Source organism: Callithrix jacchus, chromosome 2 (genome assembly GCF_049354715.1).
Source record: "Callithrix jacchus isolate 240 chromosome 2, calJac240_pri, whole genome shotgun sequence".
In the NCBI taxonomy this organism is placed as follows: domain Eukaryota; kingdom Metazoa; phylum Chordata; class Mammalia; order Primates; family Cebidae; genus Callithrix; species Callithrix jacchus.
Genome location: NC_133503.1, coordinates 153801650 through 153829642, shown reverse-complemented (window position 1 = coordinate 153829642; position 27993 = coordinate 153801650). Strand labels below are relative to the sequence as shown.

The window sequence follows — 27993 nt, the reverse complement described above, 5'->3', positions numbered from 1 at the left end:
CCAAAAGAACTGAGAGTAGGGACTTGAGCCAGGCACAGTGGCTCACACCTGTAATCCTACCATTTTTGAGAGGCCGAAGCGGGTAGATTACCTGAAGTCAGGAGTTCAAGACCAGCCTCCCCAACATGGTGAAACCCCATCTCTACTAAAAATATAAAAATTAGCCAGGCATGATAGCGGGCACCTGTAATCCCAGCTACTGGGGAGCAGGAAAATTGCTTGAACCTGGGAAGAGGAGGTTGCAGTGAGCCGAGATCACACCACTGCACTCCAGTCTGGGTGACAGAGCAAGACTCCATCTCAAAAAAAAAGGGGGCGGATTTGAATAGATATTTATACAGCAATGTTTATAAGTATTATTCACAATACCCAAAAAGTTAAAACAACTCAAATGTCATCAATAGATGAATAGAAAAATAAAATATGGTATATACATACGATGTTATGTTATTCAGCCTTAAAGAGAATGAAATTTTGTACATATTACAACATGGACGAATCTTGAATATATTATGCTAAGTGAAATAAATCTGAAACTAAAGGACAAATATTGTGTGATTCTACTTCTATGAAGTGCCTAGAGCAGTCAAATTCTTAGAGACTGAAAAGGGGCTGTGGAAGGGAATAATGAGGAGTTATTATTTAATGGATACAGCATTTCATTTTGAGGTGATGTAAAAGTTCTGAAGATGGATGGTGGTGATAGTTGCATAATAATGCGAATGTATTTACTGCCAGTGGATTATAAATTTTACAAAACGTCCAGCTGCATAAGAAGGCGCAGGCCTGTGATCTCAGCACTTTGGGAGGCTGAGGCGGGTGGATCACAAGGTAAGGAGTTTGAGACCAACCTGGCCAACATGGTGAAACCCCGTCTCTACTAAAAAATATGCAAAAATGAGCTGGGCGTGGTGGTGAGCGCCTGTAATCCCAGCTACTTAGGAGGCTGAGGCAGGAGAATCGCTTGAACCTGGGAGGTAGAGATTGCAGTGAGCCGTGATCGTGCCACTGCATTCCAGCCTTGGCAACAGCAGAGTGAGACTCCGTCTCAAAAAAAAAAAAAAAGTTAAAATGATAAATTTTATGTTATGTATGTTTTACCACAATAAAAAAGAAGTAATACAGAAAGATTCCATGTGTTCTTTACTCAGTTTTCCCAATGGTAACATCTTACAAAATTATACAATATAATACACAACCTGCCAACTGTGGTGGCTCACGCTTGTAATCCCAGCACTTTGGGAGGCTGAAGCAGGCAGATCACCTGAGGTGAGGAGTTTGAGACCAGCCTGGTTAATACGGGGAAACCCTGTCTCTACTAAAAAGACAAAAATTAGCCAGGCATGGTGGCACCAGCCTGTAATCCAGGAAACTGACAGTTACATAAACCCAAATCGTATTCAGACTGCCTCGGTTTTACATGTACTCATTTGCATTTTTTAACTTTTAAATTATTGAAAATGATAAAAGGTAATATTTAGCCGGGCGCGGTGGCTCAAGACTGTAATCCCAGCACTTTGGGAGGCCGAGGCGGGTGGATCACGAGGTCAAGAGATCGAGACCATCCTGGTTAAAGGGGTGAAACCCTGTCTCTACTAAAAATACAAAAATTAGCTGGGCAAGGTGGCGCGTGCCTGTAATCCCAGCTACTCAGGAGGCTGAGGCAGGAGAATTGCCTGAACCCAGGAGGAGGAGGTTGCGGTGAGCCGAGATCGCGCCATTGCACTCCAGTCTGGGTAACAAGAGCCAAACTCCCTCTCCAAAAAAAAAAAAAAGGTAATATTTAACACATAAAATTGATATGAAATTCAAATTTTAGTATTTATAAACAAAATTTGATTGGAGCATAACTACATTCCTTAATTTAAGTATTTCTTTTCTTTTCTTTTCTTTTTTTGAGACTGAGTCTTGCTGTCACCCTGCCTGGAATGCAGTGGCATAATGTCAACTCACTGCAACCTCTACCTCCTGGATTCCAGTGATTCTCCTGCCTCAGCCTCCCGAGTAACTGGGACTACAGGCACATGCCACCACACCCAACCAATTTTTGTATTTTTAGTAGAGATGGGTTTTCAACATGTTGGCCAGGCTGATCTGGAACTCCTAACCTCGGGTGATCCACCTGCCTCCGCCTCCCAAAGTGCTGTGACTACAGGCATGAGCCACCGTGCCCAGACCATTTATGTATTTGCTACGGTTACTTTTGTGTTGTAGTGATAGAGTTAAGTAGTTGGGACAGAAACCTATTGAGCTTGAAATATTTATCATCTGCCCTTTAGAGAAACAGTTGGTTATCTCTGTTCTAGAGTCCGATCAGCTGCCAAAAAGAAAAAACAAAGGTTGTGAGTCTAAAATGACTTAAGGGAAGTGACTGGATAACACGTATAAATTTAGGCAGATGAATCATAATGAAAATGGCAAATTGTCAAGAGTGGTATTCATGCAACTTAAGTTGGTGCTACTTGGCCTTGTTGGGAACCTTAATTGTTCCTAAGATGCATATGCTTAGCTCTTCTCTCCAGGTTGAGTATTGAGTATTGTTTTGGGTTCCCATGCCTTTGTACCAACGGATATGCTTTGAGGCAAGTAACAGAAAACATGACTAAATGTTTTTTAATTGTAATTTAATAGTTTAAATTTAGATTTTTTTTTTGAGACAGAGTCTTGCTCTGTCGCCAGGTACCAGGCTGGAGTGCAGTGGTACAATCTTGGCTCACTGCAACCTCCGCTTCCTGGGCTCAAGCAATTCTCCTGCGTTAGCCTCCCAAGAAGCTGGGACTACAAGTGTGTGCCACCACGCCCAGCTAATTTTTGTATTTTAGTAGAGGTGGGGTTTCACTATGTTGGCCAGGATGGTCTCAATCTCTTGACCTTGTCATCTGCCCGCCTTGGCCTCCCAAAGCGCTGGGATTACAGGCGCGAGCCACCATGCCCGGCCAAAAAAAAATTTTTAATGTAATTTAAATGTAGTTTAAATTTAGAAATTTGTAATACCACTCATTGCGATTTTAGAAGAAAGGAGATTCTGGAGCTGATTAATTCAGTGGCTCAAAGATAAGATCAAAAACCAGGTTCTCTCCACTCCTCCGCTCTGCCAATTGCAGCTTATTCTTAGGTTCACACCCCATGTACTCACTGGGTCTTCGGTAGTTCATCGTGTGCTAAGACTGGAAGAGGGGAAGACTGTCCTTTTCTTCGTGTTCCATTGTAACATGACGTGATGAAAATGATTCCACAAGTTCCCTACAGACCCCCTTTCTGAGTTACTACACGTACCTCTTCTATCCTTGGTAGGAAGAATGGATTAACACGATTAGGCCCAGACTAATCAGAATTCATCTCCAGACAGAAAAGGAGGCTGGGCACAGTGGCTCATGCCTGTAATCCCAGCATTTTGGGAGGCTGAGGTGGGTGGATTACCAGAGATCAGGAGTTTGAGACCAGCCTGGCCAGCATGGTGAAACCCCATCTCTACTAAAAATACAAAAACTAGCTGGTGTGATGGCACATGCCTGTAATCCCAGCTACTCGGGACACTGAGGCAAGAGAATCGCTTGAGCAGGTGAGGTCTAGGTTGCAGTGAGCCAAGACCAAGATCGAGCCACTACACTCCAGCCTGGGTGACAGAATGAGAATCCATTTCCAAAAAAACAAAAGGGCTCAATATTTCTGAAACACACAGATATCTAATTCTTGAACAAAACTAGGATTTTTGCTAGCAAAGAAAAGTGTGGAGGGATGGGTACAGTGGCTCACACCTGTAATGAACTTGTGGTGGGCAGATCACCTGAGTTCAGGAGTTTGAGACCAGCCTGGCCAATATGGTGAAACCCTGTCTCTACTAAAAATACAAAAATTAGCTGAGTGTGGTGGGCATGCACCTATATTCCCAGCTACTCTGGAGGCTGACACAGGAGAATCGCTTGAACCCAGGAGGTGGAGGTTGAGGTGAGCTGAGATTGTGCTGCTGCACTCCAGCCTAGGTGGCAGAGCAAGACTCCAACTCAAGAAAAAAAAAATGTAAGCAAATGAATGAATGTGGGAGGTAATAAATTGTGTCTGCCATAGTCATAACTTAATTTCTACAACCTCAGTTATGGAGTACAACATTTTCACTAAGCACAGGTATATAAAAATGATGTGCATATATTATTATTTTATTTTATTTTTGAGACAGAGTCTTGCTCTGTCACCCAGGCTGGAGTGCAGTGGAGTGATCTCGGCTCACTGCAGCCTCCACCTCCCAGGCTCAAGCGATTCTCCTGCCTCAGCCTCCAGAGTAGCTGAGATTACAGGTGCGTGCCACCATGCCTGGGTAATTTTTTGTATTTTTAGTAGAGATGCGGAGTTTCACCATGTTAGCCAGGGTGGTCTCAATCTCCTGATCTCGTGATCTGCCTACCTTGACTTCCCAAAGTGCTGGGATTACAGGTGTGAGCCACCATGCCTGGCCTGTGATGTGCATGTATAAATGAGGGAATCTAAATACTAGATTTCCTTTCTTTTTTCCTCCTTCATCTCTTCCTTTAAAAACTGCAAGCCAACATGATGTGTCTTCTAAGGGCATGAGAGACAGAAAAAGAAAGCCTCAGCTTCTGAGACTTTGTTCAGTGCTGTGGTCTGAATGTGTTTCCCCCAAATTCCTAGGCTGAAATCCTAACTCCCAAAGCGATGGTATTAGAAGACCGGGCCTTTTGGAAGGTGATTAGGTCATGAAGGCTCTGCCCTCATGGAATTAGTGCCCTCATAAAAGGGGGCCCAGAGAGCTAACTGCCTTGCCCTTTCCCCATGTGAGGACGCAATGAGAAGGTGCCATTCCTGTGAACTGGGAAATGAGCCCTCACCCAGACACTGAATCTGCTGGTGCTTTGATTTTGGACTCCACAGCCTTCAGAACTGTAAGATATAAATTTCTGATTTTTATAAATTACTCCATCTATAGTATTTTGCTACGGCATCTTAAAAGGACAAAGACATTCATTTTAAATCATGAATACAGACACATTTGTACCAAAAATTAACACAGCAACAAATCTCTACTGAATGCCTATGATGGGCCAGCTTCTGGGGACATAGCAGTTAATAAAATAGAAAACCTCCCAACCCCTATACAGCTTGCATTCTAGCAGGCAGATTCAGTGCATTGATCTCTAATGTGCCAGTTCACTATCTCCTTCCATCTGGGTCTTAAAGGGTTTTTTTTTCTTTTTTTTTTGAGATGGAGTTCTCTCTCTGTTACCCAGGCTGGAGTGCATTGGTGCAATCTTGGCTCACTGTAACCTCCACCTGCTAGGTTCAAGCGATTCTCATGCCTCAGCCTCCTGAGTAGCTGGATTACAAGCACCCACCACCATGCCCAGCTAATTTTTGTATTTTTAGCAGAAATGGGTTTCACCATGTTGGCCAGGCTGGTTTCCAACTCCTGACCTCAAGTGATCCACCCACTTCAGCCTCCCAAAGTGCTGGGATTACAGGCATGAGCCACTGCTCCAGGCCTTAAAGTATTTGAAATGAATGTTTGCTTTTTTTCTTAGGTGATATAACTCAGTAGTAGTCATCTCAATTTGTGGGTGGAAATAAAAAGATCATTCTCGTTTATATAGAATCTCACATTTACCCACAGCCAACCTGCCCCCTCTTTTGGAAAACAGGAGAAAAATATCCGAGAAAGGGATCTCTGATTGAAATAAAGAAGAGGATCAGCAGTATCAATGAGAAGACTTCTAGGAGAGTGCTGCTGAAGGGGGTGCATTATGCTCTGAAAGCCGTTTGGGCGCTGAACACTTATGTGATAGGGGCACAGGGCAAAAGGACATTGGAACAAGAAATTCAGAGGTCATGGTGAGACTGTTCTCACTCTGACTTGAATCTGAAATCTTGACTAATGAGAAGTTTGAGATGGGGGCTAGGGAGCTCGGACCCTCCAGAGGAAGACTGGCTTGACCCGGGGTTAACCCAGAGACTCCTTGCTCTGCTAGGCCGCTGCTGTCCCCACCCTCACATCTGTCCTTGCCTGCTTCTTCCAGGAAGTCTCCTGTGCTCACAAACATAGCTCAAGTCCTGAAGCCCATCCAGGGGGTTTGAGCCTCCCCTTCCCACGGTCAGATCGCTTTCCTGCCTGAATTACTTGAGATGCCACTGCGAGGGCCAGAGTGCCTTCACACTCTTTCAGACTTGAGAACCTTCCCTGAAACTTCGGTTGTGACCCTCTGCCCCTGGGTGCACGGGATTGATATCCTGAGTGCAACTGGGATCTTGTAGGTGCCCTTAGAGCATCAGGGCCTTATTAGAAATGAGGGTAGGGAGAGATGTGGGTGGAGTAGATTCTGAGTGTGGCAAAGATGGGTTAGAAGCAGTTGTCATCATTAATATTCTCTGAGGTTAAGTGACAGAATGCTGGCACACTTGACACTCCCAGTGAACAGGCAGAAATATGAGTGTGATCAAGGGAAGTGGAAAGGAACAGGAGAATAACATCAGGTCACAGTCACCTTTCTTTTTTTTTTGAGACAAAGTGTCGCTTTGTCATCCAGGCTGGAGTGCAGGGGCGTGATCTGGGCTCACTGCAACCTCGGCTTCCCGGGTTCCAGTGATTTTCTGGCTTCACCCTCTGAGTAGCTGGGATTATAGGCCCAAGACACCATGCCTGGCCAATTTTTGTATTTTTGGTAGTGACAGGGTTTCACCATGTTGGCCAGGCTGGTCTCAAACTCCTGACCTCAGATAGTCACCTCCTTTCAAAATAATATTTTTTTGGTGTGGTATGCAAAGATTTTTTGCTACAAATCCAGATACCTATGATAAAACTATACCCAGAAAGCCTTTAAGAATGGTTTAGGCCAGGCACAGTGGCTCACACCTGTAATCCCAGCACTTTGGGAGGCTGAGGCAGGTGGATTGCTTGAGGTCAGGAGTTTGAGACCAGCTTGGCCAACATGGTGAAACCCCATCTCCTAAAAAAAAAAGACAGAATGGTTTATTAGGGTGGGCGCAGTTGCTCACACCTGTAATCCCAGCACTTTGGGAGGCTGAGTTGGGCAGATGACAAGGTTAGCCTGGCTAACATAGTGAAACCCTGTCTCTACTAAAAACACAAAAAAATTAGCCAGATGTGGGGGCAGGCACCTGTAATCTGAGCTACTTAGGAGGCTGAAGCAAGGAGAATCCCTTGAACCTGGGAGGCAGAGGTTGTAGTAAGCTAAGATCATGCCACTGCACTCCAGCCTGGGCGACAGTGCGAGACTCTGTCTCAAAAAAAAGAATGGTGTATTAAATCATATCCTTGCTCTCTTGAGAAAGGATATGTAAAATGTAACAACATACCGTGAATAATAATTAGAAATAAAGGAATAAAATGGAGTCAGGAACGTGACTACAAAAGCCTACCGTAATTACTAGGCATGACCCGGCTGGCTGCAGATTTAACTTTGGGCTTATCAGTAAACAACTGAGAGTGAGAACTGTGGCTGGTTATACAATTCACAGAGTTGATAACACTGAAAGGCCAGTGGCCCAAAAGAAGTACAACCATTCCTGGAACTAAGACCAGAAAAATTCTTTGGAGAGCCTTCCGGTAAAAGGGTGAAATGTTGAATAATGTGCTCAACTATATTCTTAGAGGAGATTCAGTGACAAGCTGCTTCTAACAGCATCTCTCGGTCTGGCAGTTCTGGGACAGGGTGGGTAGAGGTGGTGGTGGTTTCTCTGAAGTATCAGTCTGTGTCCATAACTTTGAAGAAACACAGACTTACTGCCAGTTTAGAACATGTCAATGTTTTAGTGAGGAAAAAATATAAAATTATATAGTCTAATTTCTAGTAGAAGGAGAAGGCCCTGCCTTCGAAGCCCTAATATCACTGATTCCCTGCCAGCACACACTCACACACACACACTAAACTGAAAATTTAGCCCCTCTCTAAATTTTCAATCCATAGCTTGGCTGAATGAAGAAAATGTTAAAATGTAATACGGGAGCCACCAATGAAGGAAATGAGGACCTGAGACTAGTCCATAAATTGAAATTAAAAAATTATTTAGGCCGGGCACGGTGGCTCAAGCCTGTAATCCCAGCACTTTGGGAGGCCGAGGCGGGTGGATCACGAGGTTAAGAGATCGAGACCATCCTGGCCAACGTGGTGAAACCCCGTCTCTACTAAAAATACAAAAATTAGCTGGGCGTGGTGGCGCGTGCCTGTAGTCCCAGCTACTAGGGAGGCTGAGGCAGAAGAATTGCTTGAACCCGGACGCAGAGGTTGCAGTGAGCCGAGATTGTGCCACTGCACTCCAGCCTGGCGCCTATTGACAAAGTGAGACTCTGTCTCAAAATATATATATATATATATTCTTAAATAATGGTAGAGCCAGATTTTATGTGAAGCCTGAAGCTTATATAATTTTAGGCACTCTCTTTAAGGAAAAGAACATATAGTTGTAAACATAAAAGATGGGATGAAAATAAATATATGGAAAGAGGAAATAAATCACAACAAATTACCGAAGCCACAGAGATCTACGTCCTTTTCTTCTGAGATTAAACACTTTACCAGAAATACTTACAGAGAAACACTTCCTGATTGTAATCCACCCTCCCTTTCTCACCAGGAACTAACCCCGAGCATTATCGGGGGCCTATGCAAGTGAGGCCCCCCACCCAAGCTCAAGTTTCATTAATCATGGCTATGTTGAAAATCGCCTCAATTCCCATCACTACGTCCATCATCTTTTCCTAGAAGACTAAGTATCTTCCTTCTCCTGACACTGCACATTTTGAACTGTTGTTGACAAGACCCCAAAGAAATCAATGCCTTTATTTCTTTGAAAATGACTTCATATCCATCTGCAATTAAAGACTTAAACATAAGACCTAACACCATAAAAAGCCTAAAAGAAAACCTAGGCAAAAACATTCAGGACATAGGCATAGGCAAGGACTTCATGACTAAAACACCAAAAGCATTGGCAACAAAAGCCAAAATAGACAAATGGGATCTAATTAAACTCCAGAGCTCTGCACAGTAAAAGACACAATCATTAGAGTGAACTGGCAACCAACAGAATGGGAAAAAATTTTGCAATCTACCCATCTGACAAAGGGTTAATATCCAGAATCTACAAAGAACTAAAACAGATTTACAAGAAAATAACAAACAAACCCATGCAAAAGTGGGTGAAGGATATGAACAGACACTTTACAAAAGAAGACATACACGAGGCCAACAAATATATAAAAAAATGGTCATCATCACTGGTCATTAGAGAAATGCAAATCAAAACTACATTGAGATACCATCTCACACCAGTTAGAATGGCGATTATTAAAAAATCTGGAGACAACAGATGCTGGAGAGGATGTGGAGAAATAGGAACACTTTTACACTGTTGGTGGGAGTGTAAATTAGTTCAACCATTGTGGAAGACAGTGTGGTGATTCCTCAAGGATCTAGAAATAGAAATTCCGTTTGACCCAGCAATGGCATTACTGGTTATATATCCAAAGGATTATAAATCGTTCTATTATAAAGACACATGCACACATATGTTCATTGTGGCACTGTTTATAATAGCAAAGACCTGGAACCAACCCAAATGCCCATCGATGATAGACTGGACAGGGAATATATATGACATACACACTATGGAACACTATGCAGCCATAAAAATGCAGCCATAAAAAACGATGAGTTTGTGTCCTTTGTAGGGACACGGATGAACCTGGAAACCATCATTCTCAGCAAACTGACATAAGAACAGAAAATCAAACACTGCATATTCTCACTCATAGGCAGGTGTTGAACAATAAGAACTCATGGACACAGGGAGGGGAGCATCACACACTGAGGTCTGTTGTGGGGAGCTAGGGGAGGGACAGTGGGGGGTCGGCAGTTGGGGAGGGATAACATGGGGAGAAATGCCAGCTATAGATGATGGGGATGGAGGCAGCAAACTACATTTCCATGTATGTACCTATGCAACAATCCTGCATGTTCTTTACATGTACCCCAGAACCTAAAGTGCAATAAAATATATATATTAAAAAAAAACAGAAAATGACTTCATATCCATCTGGAAGAAATAATAGCTCTCAGTCTCATTCTTTTTAAAGTGATCATGTGTCTGCATTCAGCACCCAGGGCTCTAAATTTGGGTATCCTTGGCTGTCACGTGACAGAATTTCCCTGGAAGTGTTTTGGGTCTAAACGGGAGGAATATGAGATTTGCTCTATTTTGTAAGGCAAACAGCAGGAAGTTGAGAAAGTCTGATAAATCTGAATGCATTTTCTGTACCATCTTGTCCTCTATTCAAGTCAATTTTATTTTTTCTTCTTGGGATGAGGAGGCATAATCAGGTTTCCACTGACAAGCTGTGAAAATGTTGACTTGAGTTTTGTAACGAAGTTGAAAGCGGAAAAGCCAGATGGAAAAAAACAATCTCCAACCTGAAAAGTAAAAAGCAAAATGCACTTCTAGAAAAATATTGCATGTGACTTGGAGAAAAATTAGAATAGGATCTGCCTATTTTAAAATGAAACCTCAAGCATGTGGTTTAGGCTTAGGGTGTTTCCTCTTTTTTTCTTGTAATTTTACTCCGAGATTTCAGCAGTGTTGGCGTATTTGCCACACAATAGGTTTCCTGTAGTGGGAGGAAAGAGTCATAGGTTGAGTTTATATGAAAGAAGACAAGGGCCGCTGATGACTGTTTAACACATAATGTAAAATGATCAGATTTTTAATAAGTAAAATACCAGTTGAACACAGGAAGATTCCCAATACGCTATGGTGCCTTGTAGTAACTGAGTCCTTGCAGCTGCTTTCTGGCAGTGATTCCCTCCCAGACCCCCAAAAGGTTGTACGTGCTGGGGAACCAGACACATGTGAATGCCCAGTAGGGACAGGGCTGATCCAGGGCTGGGAGGCAGCGCCTGGGATCCTCAGGGCTGGTTTAATCTTCTGAACCATGTGTCTCTGGGGAAACATTTTAGAATTGACATCTTTGCTTGAGAAACTACAGAGCTGCTGATAAGAACATAGCAAGCTTATCCACAAATGTGTTTTTTATAGGAAACTGTGTAGGAAAAAAATGGGGAGCAATATACAAGAAGGAAAGGAAAGCAAACATATGTTCAGATCCAATGTAGGGAGAAGAAACATTTGCTAATTGTTTTGAGGCATACTACTACACTGAACTCTCAGTAACTCAGAATAGTCTCAAAGAGATCTGATCTGATTTAAAATGTAAACTAGACAATATTTTTTTTTTTTGTTTTGAGACGGAGTTTCGCTCTTGTTACCCAGGCTGGAGTGCAATGGCGTGATCTCAGCTCACCGCAACCTCCGCCTCCTGGGCTCAGGCAATTCTTCTGTCTCAGCCTCCTGAGTAGCTGGGATTACAGGTACACGCCACCATGCCCAGCTAATTTTTTTCTTTTTTTTAGTAGAGACAAGGTTTCACCATGTTGACCAGGATGGTCTTGATCTCTTGACCTCGTGATCCACCCACCTCGGCCTCCCAAAGTGCTGGGATTACAGGCGTGAGCCACCGCGCCCAGCGACAATAATGTTAAAGTAAATATAAATTTATTATTTTAAAGCATATTCCTTTAACAGTTAAATAGCTGAGAAAACAAGTAGAAATCCTCTTGGGATTGCTTGAATGCCTAAAGGAAACAAATTGTAATGAGGTCAATTAATTGTTTTTTGTCTAAATAGATGCTGCTAAAATTACTTTAAGTATTTGAAGACTTTGTTTCCTTAAGAAGCTAAACATGATTTCAGCATTTACTCTGAAAATCTTATTTTTCAAAATGTTACTTTGGCAGATTTTGGCTTTCTACTGAAATTATTCTGTACTCTTAGCAAGGTGAGAAAGAATGCGGTCTTATTCCATGAGAGATGGATTAGTATACTGCAGCCATACATGTACTAGGTATGTGCTAGGCTCTGTACTCCGTACTGATCTTTTTTTCTGCTTTCTTTTCCTTTGAGATGGAGTCTCCCTCTGTTGTCCAGGCAGGAGTGCAGTGGCACCATCTCGGCTTACTGCAATTTCTGCCTCCCAGGTTCAAGTGATTCTCCTGCCTCCCGAGTAGCTGGAATTACACTGTGCCTCCTACTATGCCTGGCTAATTTTTTTGTATTTTTAGTAGAGACAGTTTTTCACTGTATTAGCCAGGCTGGTCTCACACTCCTGACCGCAAGTGATCAGCCCGCCTCAGCCTCCCAAAGTGCTGGAATTACAGGCATGAGCCACTGCACCTGTCCTGGATTTCTATTTGCGTTTGTTTTTTTGGATGTTTTTTGAGATTAAATTTTTTTTGAATTGGTAATCTCCACCCAGTAAAACATTTAAAAGAAATTGAAGGGCATGAGGTGAGATGTACATAAAGCAAGTCTCCTTTCCATTCTTGCTCCCTAATCTTTTTCCCCAGAGTCCCCCACAGCTCATCAGTTTTTCATGTGTGCCTTCTAAGATATTGTGCTGAACATTTAAGATATCTCATTTAATCCCATGTCGTAATTGACTACATATTGTCATCTTCATTTAACAGATGAGGAAACTGAAGCACATACTTGCCCCAGATCACAAAGAAATAAGAGAACCAGGATCAGAGCCCATGCCAGGGCAGCACTGCTTTACATCCTCCACATTATCTTCACTCCAGATGGCCACAAAGACTGGTCTCTACTTTCTTGTCCGCACCCGTCTTCTTGTTTAAATTCCACTCATGCTTTAAGGCCTCATTTAGAATAATGATAGCATTTACTGAGTGCTCACTACGTGCCAGGCACTTACATACACTATCTAAATTAACTGTGTTAATTATCATCACAGCCTTTGGAGGTAAGGAATATTATTATCCCCATTTAAGGGAAGTGAAGCTGAGACTTAGAAAGCCACATAACTGTAAGTGGCAGCATAACACTGCCACGCTGGTCTGATCTGAGGCCCTAGCCTCTCAGCTCAGGCCCACTTACTCCCAAAGTTCTCCGGGGCTTGCAGTGATTTCACTTCCAGGAATAGCCTTAGCACTTCTTATCACACAATATGGTGCTATTTGCTTGCAAATTGCTCTGTATTGTTCTTTGGAAGTTTAGCCTTCTAGATTCTTCTCTTTCAACCTTACTGTCCACTCCTAGAAAGCAAAGACTCTATTTTTTTATGCTCAGTCATAATGCAACTGCAGAAATCCTACTGAAAGCTTAAAAAATAGAACAAGAAAATGGACTAATAAAAATTGAACACTTTAAACTTCTGTCTGGAATTATATCATTGGCACTTTTAGCTTCTAAAAAACCAAATATATGTGCACTAGAAAAAGCGAGAGAGGAAGAAGGCAACTTGGTGAGGTGGTACTGCCTGCCCTTGCTCTCCCAGGGCTCATGGCCTAGGGTGTATATGCACCAGGAGGCTGGTACCTGCCTTTTCTGGATGGGTCTCTATTCTGTGGGTTCAGAGTGCCTAAGTACCTGTCTCTGAGTGTGATTCTATTGCTTCAAGATGAATTTCTTTCTTTCTTTTTTGAGACAGGGTCTCACTCTGTTGCCCAGTCTGGAGTGCAGTGGTACAATCATGGCTTGCTGCAGCCTCAACCTCCTGAGCTCAAGTGTTCCTGCCACCTCAGCCTCCTGAGCTGCTGGGACCACAGACATGTGCCACCACACCTGGCTAATGTTTTTGTCTCTTAGGCTGGTCTGGAATTTCTGGTTTCATGTGATCTTCCTGCCTTGGCCTCCCAAAGTGCCAGGATTACAGGTGTGAGCCACCACGCCCTACTTCTTTTTTAAAAATACAACATTGGCTGGGCAAGGTGGCTCATGCCTGTAATCCCAACACTTTTGAGAAGCCAAGGTGGGAGGACTGCTTGAGTCCAGGGGTTCTAGACTAGCCTGAGCAATATAGTGAGACCCTGTTTCTACAAAAAAAATTTTTTTTAATTAGCTGGGCATGGGAGTACGTGCTGGTAGTCCCGGTTTACTTAGGCGGCTGAGGCAGGAGGACTGCTTGAGTCCAGGAGTTTGAGGCTGTAGGAAGCTATGATCATGCCAATGCACTTTAGCCTGGGAGACAGAGTGAGACCCTGTCTCTAACACAATAACAACAACAACACAGGGCAAGCAGGACGTGGAAGTAGGTTCATATGCTGGAAGAAACTCTGACTCTGTATCTTACTTTAGAAATTAAAGGGATTTAAAAATTGCACATACACATTTTCTTTTTTTTTTTTTTTGAGATGGAGTTTCACTCTTGTTACCCAGGCTGGAGTGCAATGGTGTTGTTGTATCGGACCGAGCACAGAAAGTCAACACCAAGACAAAAGTATGCCAAATTGCAGGGTTTATTGCCGGCGACCACGGGGGACTCACGTCTCTCCAACCCGTGGCAGAGAAAGAAGGGTGACAAGACCTTTTTATACCTGCAAAACCACTTTGGGAGTGGGGGTGAGGGGCAGAGATGGGGATGAAAGACTGTAAATCACCTCCTAGGCTGAGACGAGGGTGAGGGGGCTCCGGACATTCCAAGGGCCAGGGGACTTTTGTCATTTCAATTGCTACTTAAGTGGTTTACAGAGGTTAAGATAAACATTAGTTTATACATTATTTGGACAGGTGTGGGGTCCACAGATTTTTCAGTTGCTTGGTGCCAGGATGGAATTATCTGGGGGTGCTTACTCTGGTCAGTACCGGTAAACAACGGCCAGCAATTCTGATAGTTACAGATAAGAGAAGGCATGCAGCTTTACCTCTAAACTCAGCAGTTTACAGAAGCCAAGGTTAACAGCCATTGTGAGGAGAATGGAAACAGTTTTGTCTCTTTTATAAAATGGCAGTGTACAGGTTCTAACTCTAGGCTAGCTATATCATAGTGGGGTCTCGGCTCACCACAACCTCCGCCTCCTGGGTTCAAGCAATTCTCCTGCCTCAGCCTCCTGAGTAGCTGGGACTACAGGTGCACACCACCATGCCCAGCTAATTTTTGTATTTTTAGTAGAGATGGGGTTTCACCATGTTGACCAGGATGGTCTTGATCTCCTGACTTAGCGATCCACCCGCCTCGGCCTCCCAAAGTGCTGGGATTATTGGCGTGTGCCACCGCACCCGGCCGTGCATACACATTTTCTACCTTTGGGACCTAACCCAATCTAAGGTGGCTATATTGTACTTAAAGTTGAAGGCTTGTCCCTAGCCAGAAAGACTTCAGATCTCTTTAGCTCACACTCCAACATTGGGAAAATAAACTTGGAAAGTATTTTCCTTAGCAAAGAAAGATCTCGGTGTGAAATGACGTTCATTTGGTTTTGTTTTGTTTTTTTTCTCAATCATCAGTCTCCAGTGCCAACGTCTCAATTTGCAGATTAACTGTAATTACAGGTGTGGCCTCTCCTTAGGAGAAACAGCAACATGCTCTCTGATGGATCAATGTAGCATAAACTGTGAAGTAAAAGGGACTCCATGCTGGGTGGAAGGTTGGACTAGAAGTTCTCCAAGTTTCCTCTCCAACCTCTCCGAGGTAGTATTCCAACAGTGCTAAGGCCATTGTAAAAGGTCTTCTGAGTAATTTATGGCCTCTTTTTTCCTTTAACCAAGCACATTAGATGATCTCCAGATGTCTCTATTATTCCTTTTGGAAGCAGTGAGTTTCTGGATCATTAGCTGGGCTGTGAGGACTGCTGCCTGGGAATTGTGAGGACATATTTAACCTGCTGATCTGGAGTAGCTCCAGTTCCTCACTGGTCTTGCCCGCCTCTTGTTAGGTGAAAGCACTCACAGGAAGTGGATTAGTTGCATTTGAGGAGAATTAAGTGTCGTTTGAAAAATATCTGGACCTCACGCCTATAATCCTGGCACTTTGGGAGGCCAAGGTGGGCAGATCACAAGGTCAGGAGTCGGAGACCAGCCTGAGCAACGTGGTGAAATGCCGTCTCTACTAAAAATACAAAAAAGTTAGGTGGGTGTGGTGGCATGTGCCTGTAATCTCAGCTACTAAGGAAGCTGAGGCAGGAGAATTGCTTGAACCTGAGAGGCAGAGGTTGCAGTGAGCTGAGATTGCACCATTGCACACCAGCCTGGGCAGCAGAGTGAGACTCCATTGCAAAAAAAAAAAAAAAAGAAGAAGAAAGAAAAATATCTGGATCCTGGGGCCCCAAGCAGGGGTTGAGGTTTACTTTGCAGTCCTTCCCTGAAAGCATAGCAGGGATCTGGAACTCAAGGCCAGGTCCTTTGGGTTAGGAAAGCGGGGTACCAGGACAGGTGACGAGATTGGCTGGGGAGCGCTACCAGCTCCTGCCTTAACCTTTGGGCCTGCCCAGCAGTCTCTGTGGCACTGTAAGGTCATCTTCACTTTGTTGTGACCTAGTTTTGGCTTTTCTGAGAAAGGGCTTAGTTGATCAGTGACCCCTACCCAGAGACCCTAAGAAAACCTGTTCTCTTCTTCTCATATTTTATGCTACTCCAGGGATGTATGAAGCTAGGTTGCCATCTCCTCTGATGACTATCTTTCAGGTAGCCCCACTTCCATGTGTTCTGTCTGCCTTTCACACTGAACTATTATCTCCTGAAGAATAAGAACTGGATTTTGCCACAGGAGGTGGCTCATGCTCATGCTTGTAATGCCAGCACTTTGGGATGCTGAAGGATGACTGGTTGAGGCGAGAAGTTCAAAACTAGCCTAGGTAATAAAGTGAGACCTTGCCTCTACAAAACAAGTTAAAGAATCAGTGGAATGTGCTGGTGCGCACCTTTAATCCCGGCTACTTGAGAGGCTGAGGTGGGAGAATTGCTTGAGCCCAGGAATCCATGAGCCAATATCCAGCCTGGGCGACAGTGAAAACATGTCTCCAAAAAACAAAACAGGCTGGCACAGTGGCTCACGCCTGTAATCCTAGCACTTTGGGAGGCTGAGGCGGGTGGATCACGAAGTCAAGAGACCGAGACCATCCTGGCCAACATGGTGAAACCCGTGTCTACTAAAAATACAAAAATTAGCTGGGTGTGGTGGCACGTACCTGTAATTCCAGCTACTCCGGAGGCTGAGGCAAGGGAATGGCTTGAACCTGGGAGGCGGAGCTTGCGGTGAGCCGAGATCACACCACTGCACTCCAGACTGGCAACAGAGCGAGACTCTGTCTCTTAAAAACAAAAACAAAAACAAAACAAAACAACTTGGATTTTATTCATCCCTCCATTCTTGGCTCTGAGCCTGGCCCGTAGGCCTGTAAATTGGTGTCAGGGATCTGCTGGGGAAACTGCATGGGAACTTTTCCCATCTTCCTATACTGTCCTTGACTTTTTTTGTTTATTTGTAACTTTTTTTTTTTTTTAAGACAGGGTTTCACCATGTTGGTCAGGCTGGTCTTGAACTCCCGACCTCAGGTAATCCATCCGTCTGGGCCTCCAAAGTGCTTGGATTACAGGTGTGAGCCACCACGCCCGGCCTATTTGTAACTTTTTAAATTGCACATTTTCAAATAAACATAAAGTATAGAGAATAGTATAATGAACACTCCTTTATCCAGATTTACCTTACTGCTACACCTTGCCATATTTACTTCGTCTGTTCTTTTTGCTCAAATATTTAAAAGTTAATTTCAGATATAATGATATTTTACCCCCAAATACTCATATATGGATCTCTAAGGATGTCTCCCCCACAGAACCATAATACTGTATTCTATATTATTATCATATATTATCACACCTAATAAAATAAATAATAGTTCCTGGCCTGGGCAACATGGCAAAACCCTGTCTCTACAAAATATAAAAAATTAGCTGGGTGTGGTGGTAAGCGCCTATAGTCCCAGCTACTTGTGGGGCTGAGCCAGGAGGATCGCTTGAACCTGGGAGGTCAAGGCTGCAGTGACTCATGACGGCACCACTGCACTCCAGCCTGGGCGACAGAGCAAGACCTTGTTCCAAAAAAGAAAATAAATAAATAAAAGTAATGGTTCCTGGCTGGGCACACTGGCTTATGCCTGTAATCCCAGTACTTGGGGAGGCCAAGGCAGGTGGATCACTTGAGCTCAGGAGTTCAAGACCAGCCTAGGCAACAGTGAAACGCTTTCTCTATTAAAAATACAAATATTAGCCAGATGTGGTGGCGCACACCTATAGTCCCAGCTACTCTGGTGGCTGAGGCAGGAGAACTGCTTGAACCTGAGAGGCAGAGGTTGCAGTGGGCCATAATCATGCCACTGCATTCCAGCTTGGGTGACAGAAAGAGACCCTGTCTCAAAACTAACAACAAAAAAGTTCCGAAATATCAAGTGCCCTCAGCAGGTCTTTTATAACTGGTGTATTCAAACCAGAAGCTTCTCAGGGCCACACATTGCATTTTATTGTTTTGACTCTAGTTTTTCTTCCCCTTTTCCCCCATGTTATGTTATCGACTTGTTGAAGAAATCAGGCCAGTACTTTCGAAAGTCCCATTTTCATGGTGTTATTTAAACTTCACCAGACTTCCAAAATAGAGCTGACTTAAGGATATATCGTAGCCACCACTGTGGGAGTCTCCTCCACTTTAGAAACCCTCCATTTCTATCCTTCTCTTTGCCTCCATCATCCAGGAGCAAATCCCCAGGGCCCTGAGACCTAGGGCTAAAGGCTCATCTATCCTGAGCTCTCTCATCTTTTGCTTGGAGGTCCATTTCCTGGCCTTGCAGTCAGCTGGTCTGAGCCTTCCAATAAAACAGGGCCTGGACAGCTCTCCCTACAGCTGCCTGCAACAACCTCAGGAAGCCCCAGGTCCTTTACTTATGCTGCTGAGAAAGCCTTGGAACTTGGGGCTCAAGGGCTTCCTTACGGGTAGCAGCAAACAGCAGCCCCCATTTTTCAAAATGAAATTAAAACCCTCTGCTCCTGACTCAATACATCTCTTAAATTCATCCCAGAAAAACAACCTGTTTTCCAAGTGAAGTTAAGACTCAACAGCACCTCCCCAATCCTGTTACCCCAGTACTGATGATCTCCAGGCAGACACATCACACCAGTGGCTGCTCCTGCCAGTAAAAAGAAAGAAGTTTCCATTGATTTGCTTGAGAAATGTAAAGGTTTGGGGCCATAGTCTCTGCCACAAGGTCAATAGAGAATTGTCTTGCCTGAAGTGCCCCAGGAAATCAGCCAGGAAAAGCAACAATCTACTTTGTTTCTTAGGTAAGGGAGGGGGTGAGAAGCTGCAGCAGGGAGAGAATGGAGGAAGGGAAGGTTCGGATAGCTGTGTGTTTAGATCAGAGGCCTTGAGCTAAGGTCAGCAAGAAAACATGAACATTCCAGGCACAAAGAGGAGTGGAGTTACGACATCAGGGGTGTGGGCTGGACAGCTTCCTCCAGCTTGACATGAGTGTCTGGCTGTTGACTTTGGCTCACTGGATTTCTTTCTTTCTTTCTTTTTTTTTTTGAGACAGAGTCTTGTTCTGTCTCCCAGCCTGGAGTGCTCAGCTCACTGCAACCTCCACCTCCTGAGTTCAAGCGACTCTCTTGCCTCAGTTTCCCAGTAGCTGGGATTACAGGTGTGCACTGCCATGTCCAGCTAATTTTTGTACTTTTAGTAGAGATGGAATTTCACCATGTTGGCCAGGCTGGTCTCGAACTCCTGGCCTCAAGTGATCCACCCCTCTCAGCCTCCCAAGTGCTGGGATGATAGGTATGAACCACTGCACCTGGCCTGGATTTCTATTTGTGTCTATTTATTTATTTTTTTGGAAACGGTCTCACTCTATTGCTCAGGCTGGAGTGCAGTGGCGTGATCTCAGCTCACTGCAACCTACGCCTCCCGGGTTCAAGCAATTCTCCTGCCTCAGCCTCCCAAGTAGCTGGGATTACAGCCACTTGCCACTATGCCCAGCGAATTGTATTTTAGTAGAGACAGAGTTTCACCATGTTGATCAGGTTGGGTGTCTATAATAATTTTTATAAAAGAAAACTCTCCAACAGCTATGTGTCTATGGGTGGAGTAGATCACATTTTATTCTTCCTGAACATGGTAAAATGCTTCATAGGCAATTAAGGATGGAGAAGAGAGAATTTATGCTTTTAGCTAAATTCTCAATGTATGGATCAGTTAAACCTTTCCATTTTCTGGCTCTTCCTCTTAATTAATTCTGTTTCTTGTTTTTCCTTTCTGTCTGTGGCAAGGCTCCTCTTTTTGTTCCCCACACTCTATTTTCCTACTTTTATTTCAGTGGCTGGCAAAATCAGATGGTTATTTGATTTTGAAAGAGTCACTGCAGAAGCTTAGGCAATCTTTTTCTCCAGAGTGTTGAATAAGGTGGGTCTGAGCCTGTCCTTTTTGGAGCAGCTTAGAGAAGGTGTGTGTGCATGTGTGTGTGAGTAGAGGAGGGGGTGAGGGGTCAGGTGACCTCCCAAGGCACCCTCTCCTTGTGGGACACAAAAACCCAATCCCCAGAGTGGGGGCAGAAGGCCAGGAGTGGGAGAAGTGTCTCTGTTTGCTCCCTAAGACCTGGTGGTTGGGGCATTTTGGCGAATAGCTTGGCCACTACTTTATTATATGGTTAGTTTGGAAAGCAGATTGCTGAGAATGGCAATGAAAGACAGAACTTACACTTTTTTTTTTTTTAAAGAGATGAGGTTTTGCAGTGTTGCCCAGGCTGGAGAGCAGTGGTTATTCACAGGTACAATCATAGCATGCTACAGCCTTGAACTCCTGGACTCAAGCAATCCTTCCACCTCAGCCTCCTGGGTAGCTGGACTATAGGCACGCCCCACCTTGCCTGTCTCAGAACCTATGCTCTTGAAAACTGCTTTTAAGTGGAGGCCCTCTGAATGCACACTCTGGGATAGGGTCACAGTCACTTGCGCATATAGCAGTACTTACGGCATTTGGAGTCTTCTGAGAGGAGTGAAAATTCCCCTTCCTGGGGAAAGCCACAGTGGAAAAGGAACCAGGGAGTCTGTGAAACATCTTTAGGTTTCTGCAAGTATATTATGAAGCTCACTAAGTAACAGGGAATCATCACTTGTGCTTTATAGCTCATTAGTGGTCTATTGAAGTCAATGAATACTGAAAGAATTACAAAACAAACACAGAATTGATAAAGTGAGAGAGAAAGCAGGGCAACTAGTTAGCATCTTCAAGTTCTGGATGACCTGCAGGCTTCAGGAAACTGACAAGAGTCTAAGAGTAGATGGTGCTGGGTCTACGGACTTCTGTCTTTAGGTTCTTTTCCTCTTTTCCTTTACCTCTGCTTCTCTGAGGTCAGCACCCACTTCTATCATCCTGTCCCAGGGCCACCAGATCTCCTTGAGATTCAGAAAACCCTCCTCTCACTGTCCTTTCCCAACGTTTCAATGAATGAGGACACACTGAGTACACAGCGATCAAACCTGCGATCCAGGTGGCACTCGGAATTCAGCAGTAGCAGCGGTGGTTCCCACAGTGCTCACTGGACCTTGGCCAAGATACCACCTGGAACCACAGCTGATGGCTGAGAGTTAAGACCTACCTTTTGAAGGAAGGAAAGAACAACTTCATGACAAGTTTTGTTTTTACTCCTAAGCAAAACCACAATCAGAGATAACTGCAATTGTCAAGTTGGCACATACACTTTTTTTTTTAATCAGGGGATTTTTTCTTTTACTTTATAAGACAAAATTAAAAGCCACCAGACAGGAACTCACTCAAATTCTTGTCACAAACGTACCTGCAGAGGAATTCATTATTTCCTCCTTCCCCTCCATCATAAAGACACGTCTCATTGACAAAGCCAGTTCTGAGGCTCTAAATCTCTCTTGCAGCCTCATTGACTTTGCTGCATTGCAAGTTCCTCTCTCTCCTGGTGTTTCACTTGCTGCTGATTCATTGCCATCAGCATTTAAACAAGACCAAATGTCCTCTATCCTTAAAATCTTACCCTCCCTAGCTTCCCCACCCCTTTAATTCACTTCTTTATCTGACTTGTTTTGGTTACAGTTCACTGTGTTGAAACAGGTGTTCACACTCACCACCACTTCCTTGCCCTCCAACCTGAAACTCTCTGTGAAATCTGGCTGCTGCCCCAATATTCCTCTGACACTGGTCCAGCCAAGATCACTAACAACCTTGTTGTTCAATTTTAAGGCTGCTTTCCCAGCATTATCCGACTTGAACCCTAAGTAGCTGATACTGGTGACCATGGCCTTCTTGAAACTGTCTTCTTGCTGGGTGAGGTGGCTCATGCCTGCAATCTCAACCCTTTGGGAGGTTGTGGTGGCTAGATTGCTTGGGCTCAGGAGTTCAAGACCTGCCTGGGAAACATGGCAAAACCTTGTCTCTACAAATAATAATAATAATAATAAATTGATAAAAATTAGTCAGACATGGTGGCATGCACCTGTAGTCCCAGCTACTCGGAAGGCTGAGGTGGGAGGATCACCTGAGCCCAGGAGGCCAAGGCTACAGTGAGCCGTGATTGTGCCACTACACTCCTGCCTGGCAGCCTGGATGACAGAGTGAGGGCCTGTCTCAAAAAACAAAGGAAAACTGTCTTTCTTGGTTTGGTGACATATATCTTTTTACCACAACTTCTTAGAATCCTTTGTGGGTTATTTTTCTGTTAATACGTTCATTGTAGAATCTTTGGAAAATTAAAAAAAGAAATTCAATAGTCTACATGTTATCCTTAAATAGAATTTTTTTTTTTTTTTTTTTTGTGAGACAGGGTCTTACCCTGTCACCCATGCTGGAGTGCAGTGGCATGATCATGGTTCACACTGGCCCAGGTGATCCTCCCACCTCAGCTTCCTGAGTAGCTAGGTCTGCAGGCATGTGCCACCATGTCCAGCTAATTTTTTTTTTGTAGAGACAGTGTTTCCTCATGTTGCCCAGGCTGGTATTGAACTTCTAGGCTGAAGTGATCCACCTACTTTGGCCTCCCAAAGTGCTGGGATTACAGGCGTGAGCCACCATGCCGGCCCCCACATGGCAGTCTTAGCAGCATTTTAGAATGGGAACATCCTAAATAGAGCTCATTTCCATTCCCAAGACTGCTCCCCAACTATAGTCTCTTTCTCAGTGAATGGCTCCATCCTTTCTCCAGTTGCTCAAACTAGAGTTCTGATGTTATCTTTGACTCTTCCCTCTGCCATATTTCTCATGCCCAGTCAAGCAAGACCCATCAATTTTATCTCTTGAATGTCTTCAAATCCATTTATAGTTGACCCCTGAACAACACAGGTTTGAACTGTGGGGATCACTTTTCCGTGGATGTTCTTCAACCAATCGCACAATGAAAATACATTATTTGCAGGATGTGAAACTCACTCACAGAGAGGGCATATACGCAGGTTCTGCAGGACTTGAGAATGCATAGATTTTGGTATGGGATTGGAGAGTTCTGGAACCAATCCCCCACAAATATGGAAGGTGTGGAAGGACAACTGTACTTTCTCTTCTTTTTCTTTTTTCTTTCCTTTTTTGAGACGGAGTCTTTATTGTCACTCAGGCTGGAGTGCAGTGGTGCGATCTCGGCTCACTGCAACCTCCTCCACCCAGGATCAAGCAATTCTCCTGTCTCAGCTTCCTGGGTACCTGGGACTATAGGCATGCACCACCATGCCCAGCTAAATTTTGTATTTTTAGCAGAGATGGGGTTTCACCATGTTGGCCAGGCTGGTCTCGAACGCCTGACTTCAGGTGATCTGCCCACCTCGACCTCCCAAAGTGTTGGGATTACAGGCTTGAGCCACTGCGCCTGGCCTGTACTTTCTATTCTTATTGCTTCCGTGCTAGTTTGAGTTCCTCTCTTTCTCGCCAGGTCAGTTCAACAACCTCCTAACTAGTCTTCCTGACTCCATGTTTTGCCCCATTCCTTTCCATTCTTCATACTACAGCCAGCCTCCTCTGTAAACAGGCACATCTGAGTGTGTCACCCCACCACCCCTCTATGACATAAACCCTTTGACAGAGGGTATAAGGACAAAGTCTCAATTTCTCAATGTGATCTTCAAGGATCTGCATTTTGTGTTATTCGCTTGCCTCTCTGGTCGGTTTTCCATCAGCCCCACCCCCACCTCTTTCAGTCACACTGAGCTCATTGTACTATCTAAACAACCCTTCTCATCTCCCAGGTTTTTATGTGTAATTCTTAAAATGTTTCTCTTTTCCCCTTCCAGGCTAACTGAAACTCATTTTTTGGATTTCACGTTAGAGATATGAATCTTTCTTAAAGCCTTTCCTGAGTTTTAGGTGCTCCCAAGGGCCAACAGAGCACCCCCACCAAAAGTCTTATCATGCTTTATTGTCAATGCCTGTTTGCTAAGGATTGTAAGCCCCGCAAGGAAAGGAACATGTCTGGTTGATAAAATCATTTCCCACACCTTGCACAGTGTTCAGCACAAATAGACAAACAGTTACCAAATAGATGATTGGGATTCCAACCACTGCTTGTGGGGAAAAAGTGGTTCAATGACATGGTCTGTCCTGAAACATTAAATTTTCCATCCTTGCTGGGCATGGTGGCTCACGCCTGCAATCCTAGCAGTTTGGGAGGCCGAGGTGGGTGGATCACCTGAGGTCAGGAGTTCAAGACCAGACTGGCCATCATGGTGAAACCCCGTCTTTAGAAAAAAAAAAAAAAAAAGAAAAGAAAGAAAGAAAGAAGAAAGAAAGAAAAAGAAAGAAAGAAAGAAAGAAGGAAAGAAAGAAAAGAAAAAAAAGAGAAAGAAGAAAAAAAATTTTTTTTATCCTCATATTCTTTTTTTTTTTTTTTTGAGACCGGGTCTCGCTCTGTTGCCCAGGCTGGAGTGCAGTAGTGTGATCTTGGCTCACTGCAACCTCTGCCTACTGGGTTCAAGTGATTCTCTTGCCTCAGCCTCCTGAATAGCTGGGACTACTACAGGCACGAGCTACTGTCCCCCACTAATTTTTGTATTTTTAGTAGAGACAGGGTTTCGCCATGTTGGCTGGGCTGCTCTTGAACTCCTGACCTCAAGTGATCCACCCACCTTTGCCTCCCAAAGTGCTGGGATTACAGGTGTGAGCCTCCAGGCCCAACTCCCTCACTTTTCATCATAAAGAAGAATATTCATAGAGCACTTTATTGGGGGCCATGCTATTTTCCAGGGATAGAGAAAGAAGCCAAACCACTTCCTTCTTTCTTCTGCGGAAATGATATTTAAATAAGGTCATTTTCATTTGTTTCCTCCTTTTTTTACAATGGTGATTAAAACTGATGGCCAGGCTCGGTGGCTCACTCCTGTAATCCCAGTATTTTGGGAGGCCAAGGCAGGTGGATCACAAGGTCAAGAGATCGAGACCATCCTGGTCAACATAGTGAAACCCCATCTCAACTAAAAATACAAAAAATTAGCTGGGCATGGTGGCTCGCGCCTGTAGTCCCAGGTAGTTGGGAGGCTGAGGCAGGAGAATTGCTTGAACCCAGGAGGCGGAGGTTGTAGTGAGCGGAGATCACGCCATGGCACTCCAGCCTGGGTAAGAAGAGCGAAACTCCCTCTCAAAACAAAAAACAAAAAAAAAAACCCTGAAATCACTTTTCTAGGGATTGGTACATAAAAGCCCCAAGGACTAATCCCTGACATTAAGCAACACTGACCTCAGGGGGATAGGGTTTCCTGGCTATCCTTGATATTTGTTGACAATTTGCATCTAGCCCTTCATTAGGTGCCTGGAAATGTTAATGCAAAATTAGCATCACTTAACAATGGTACTTGTTTAGGGATTGTTTTTAAAATTTTTGAGCTGGTCACTTTTTCCCATCTCTAGTAATTAAATGAATAATAAACTATTCTTTTGGTTTGCTTGTGGGAATGCAATTGCTACTATGTACTGGGTAAAAGGACGGCATTGTGGGGCACAGTGAAGTGATTATTTATGAGTTAGTGGAATTTTCAATGGTTTCCTGGAGCAAATAGATGTTTAGATGTCTGATATTTCCAGTGTATCTGGCAGAGGCTGTAAATAATTGTATCTTACACACCTGATGTTTGTGGTTGCCATCCAGGGTGCCCTGTACCACACGTATCATAGAACACTATGCAGACACCTAGTGGGGGCAGCCAGGCTCCCTGGATTAAGTCACTCCATTTCCATCTTCAGATAAAGGAAACTACCATGAAAAGCTTCTTAATTAAACCACCATTCAGACCAAAGAGAAAGGTGTCAGTATGGTCAGTGCTATAGTCAGGATCTGAACTGAAAGCTGAACAAACAAAATTAATATCCTGAGCCAAACCAAAATATTATTTTTATTTGGTTTTAATTTTTTTTTTTTTTGAGACAGAGTCTTGCTCTGTTACCCAGCCTGGAATGCAGTGGCTTGATCTCGGCTAACTACAACCTCCGCCTCCCAGGTTCAAGCTATTCTCCTGCCTCAGCCTCCCGAGTAGCTGGGATTATAGGCATGCTCCATCATGCCTGGCTAATTTTTGTATTTTTAGTAGAGACAAGGTTTCACCACGCTGGCCAGGCTGGTCTTGAACCCCTGATTTCAGGTGATCTGCCCATCTCAGCCTCCCAAAGTACTGGGATTACAGGAGTGAGCCACCGCGCCCGGCCTATTTGGTTTTATTTTACTAGATCTCAGTTACTTTTTATTCTTTTTTTTTTTTTTTTGAGACAGAGTCTTGCTCTGTTGCCAGGCGCCAGGCTGGAGTGCAGGTGCAATCTCAGCTCACTGCAACCTCCACCTCCCGGGTTCAAGCATTTCTCCTGCCTCAGCCTCCCGAGTAGCTGGGACCACAGGTACACGCCACCATGCCCAGCTAATTTTTGTAAATTTTGTACATAATTTTTGTATTTTTTAGTAGAGATTGGGTTTCACCATGGTCTTGATCTCTTGACCTCGTGATCCGCCCACCTTGGCCTCCCAAAGTGCTGGGATTACAGGCGTGAGCCACCATGCCCGGCCTACTTTTTATTCTTAAACACAAAAACTCATTCAGTGGAATCATGTAAACTCAAAATTGGATCGTCAAACTTATTCTTTTCCTTAGAAATGTTTGAATTGTGATAAAATTGAAATATTCAAATGTTCATAAATGGAGCCTGAAGAGTTGTTTTATGTGAAATTGTTGAAAGAGTTGTTTTGGTTATAACTGAAGACAAATGACCCTTTAGAAATTTGAATTTCTCTGGGGTCTGCTGCTTACCTGTTTGTGAGTATTATCAAGAGAGGTGTCAAAAGTCTCCTCATCCTAAACTGCGATGCCAGAGTTCCCAGGCAGGACCTGCCAGGAGGTATGAACCAATTAGCCCATTATCCCTTCTAGACTTCAAATCAACTGGTTGTGAGGTTGCGAAGTTGAAAAGTTGATGGAGAGAACTTTCCCTGGGGAAAGTTGGACCGCTGTGGCCTTTACCCCTGGTTCTCCAGAGACGTTTCAAGTCCTCCCCCTGCCCTGACTTCCCATCCACCACAAACTTCAGCCACAGAGAAGGTTTCTAAGAGATTACCATCAGGAGAGACTCATCTGTGAGTAAAGACGGTGTCTCAGGAGCAGGCTGCAAGAGTGTATATTTCCTGCACGCCAAATAGGAACCAGTATCATCTTAAAATGAATCTTGCCCAAGAAAACTTCCAGAACAGAGAACGGGCCCCAGAAGAAGCATGAATAGTCGGAATCTAGTGATTAATGACAGATGCAAGCTGCCAGCCCAAGGAGAGGAACTGTTCCCAGCACGGGTGATTGAGTGAGACTGAAGTGGAAATTTTGCCCGGGATTTTGTCAGTGCGTTGTCAGCAATCCTCCCTATTTTTAAAACTTACCCTAGTTTTGTTAGTAACTGCCTCTTTCTGCTTCGGTGTCTCACTTATTGCTTATTAACTGGAAAACCTTAAGAGAAACCACGCCCAGCCAAGATGATCTTTAAGAAGTTCCATTGGAGGCCAGGCACGGTGGCTCACGCCTGTAATCCCAGCACTTTGAGAGGCCAAGGCAGGCAGATCATTTGAGGTCAAGAGTTGGAGACTAGCCTGACCAACATGGTGAAACCTCATCTCTACTAAAAATGCAAAAATATTTAGCTGTGTGTGGTGGTGCACGCCT

At 44.1% G+C, this 27993-nt stretch overlaps 1 long non-coding RNA gene across 2 annotated transcripts; it reads right to left on the bottom strand.

The window, feature by feature from the left end:
• Positions 1–8517: 8517 nt before the first annotated feature.
• Positions 8518–27177, bottom strand: LOC100896340 (uncharacterized). 2 transcript variants are annotated; one of them, XR_008479715.2, is made up of 4 exons: positions 27097–27177; positions 20828–20924; positions 17001–17123; positions 8518–10630 (listed from the first exon to the last, which is right to left on the bottom strand). It is a non-coding gene; the product is annotated as an uncharacterized LOC100896340 (long non-coding RNA). The 2 variants fall into 2 exon arrangements; XR_143929.6 differs by lacking the exon at positions 17001–17123.
• Positions 27178–27993: the final 816 nt, after the last annotated feature.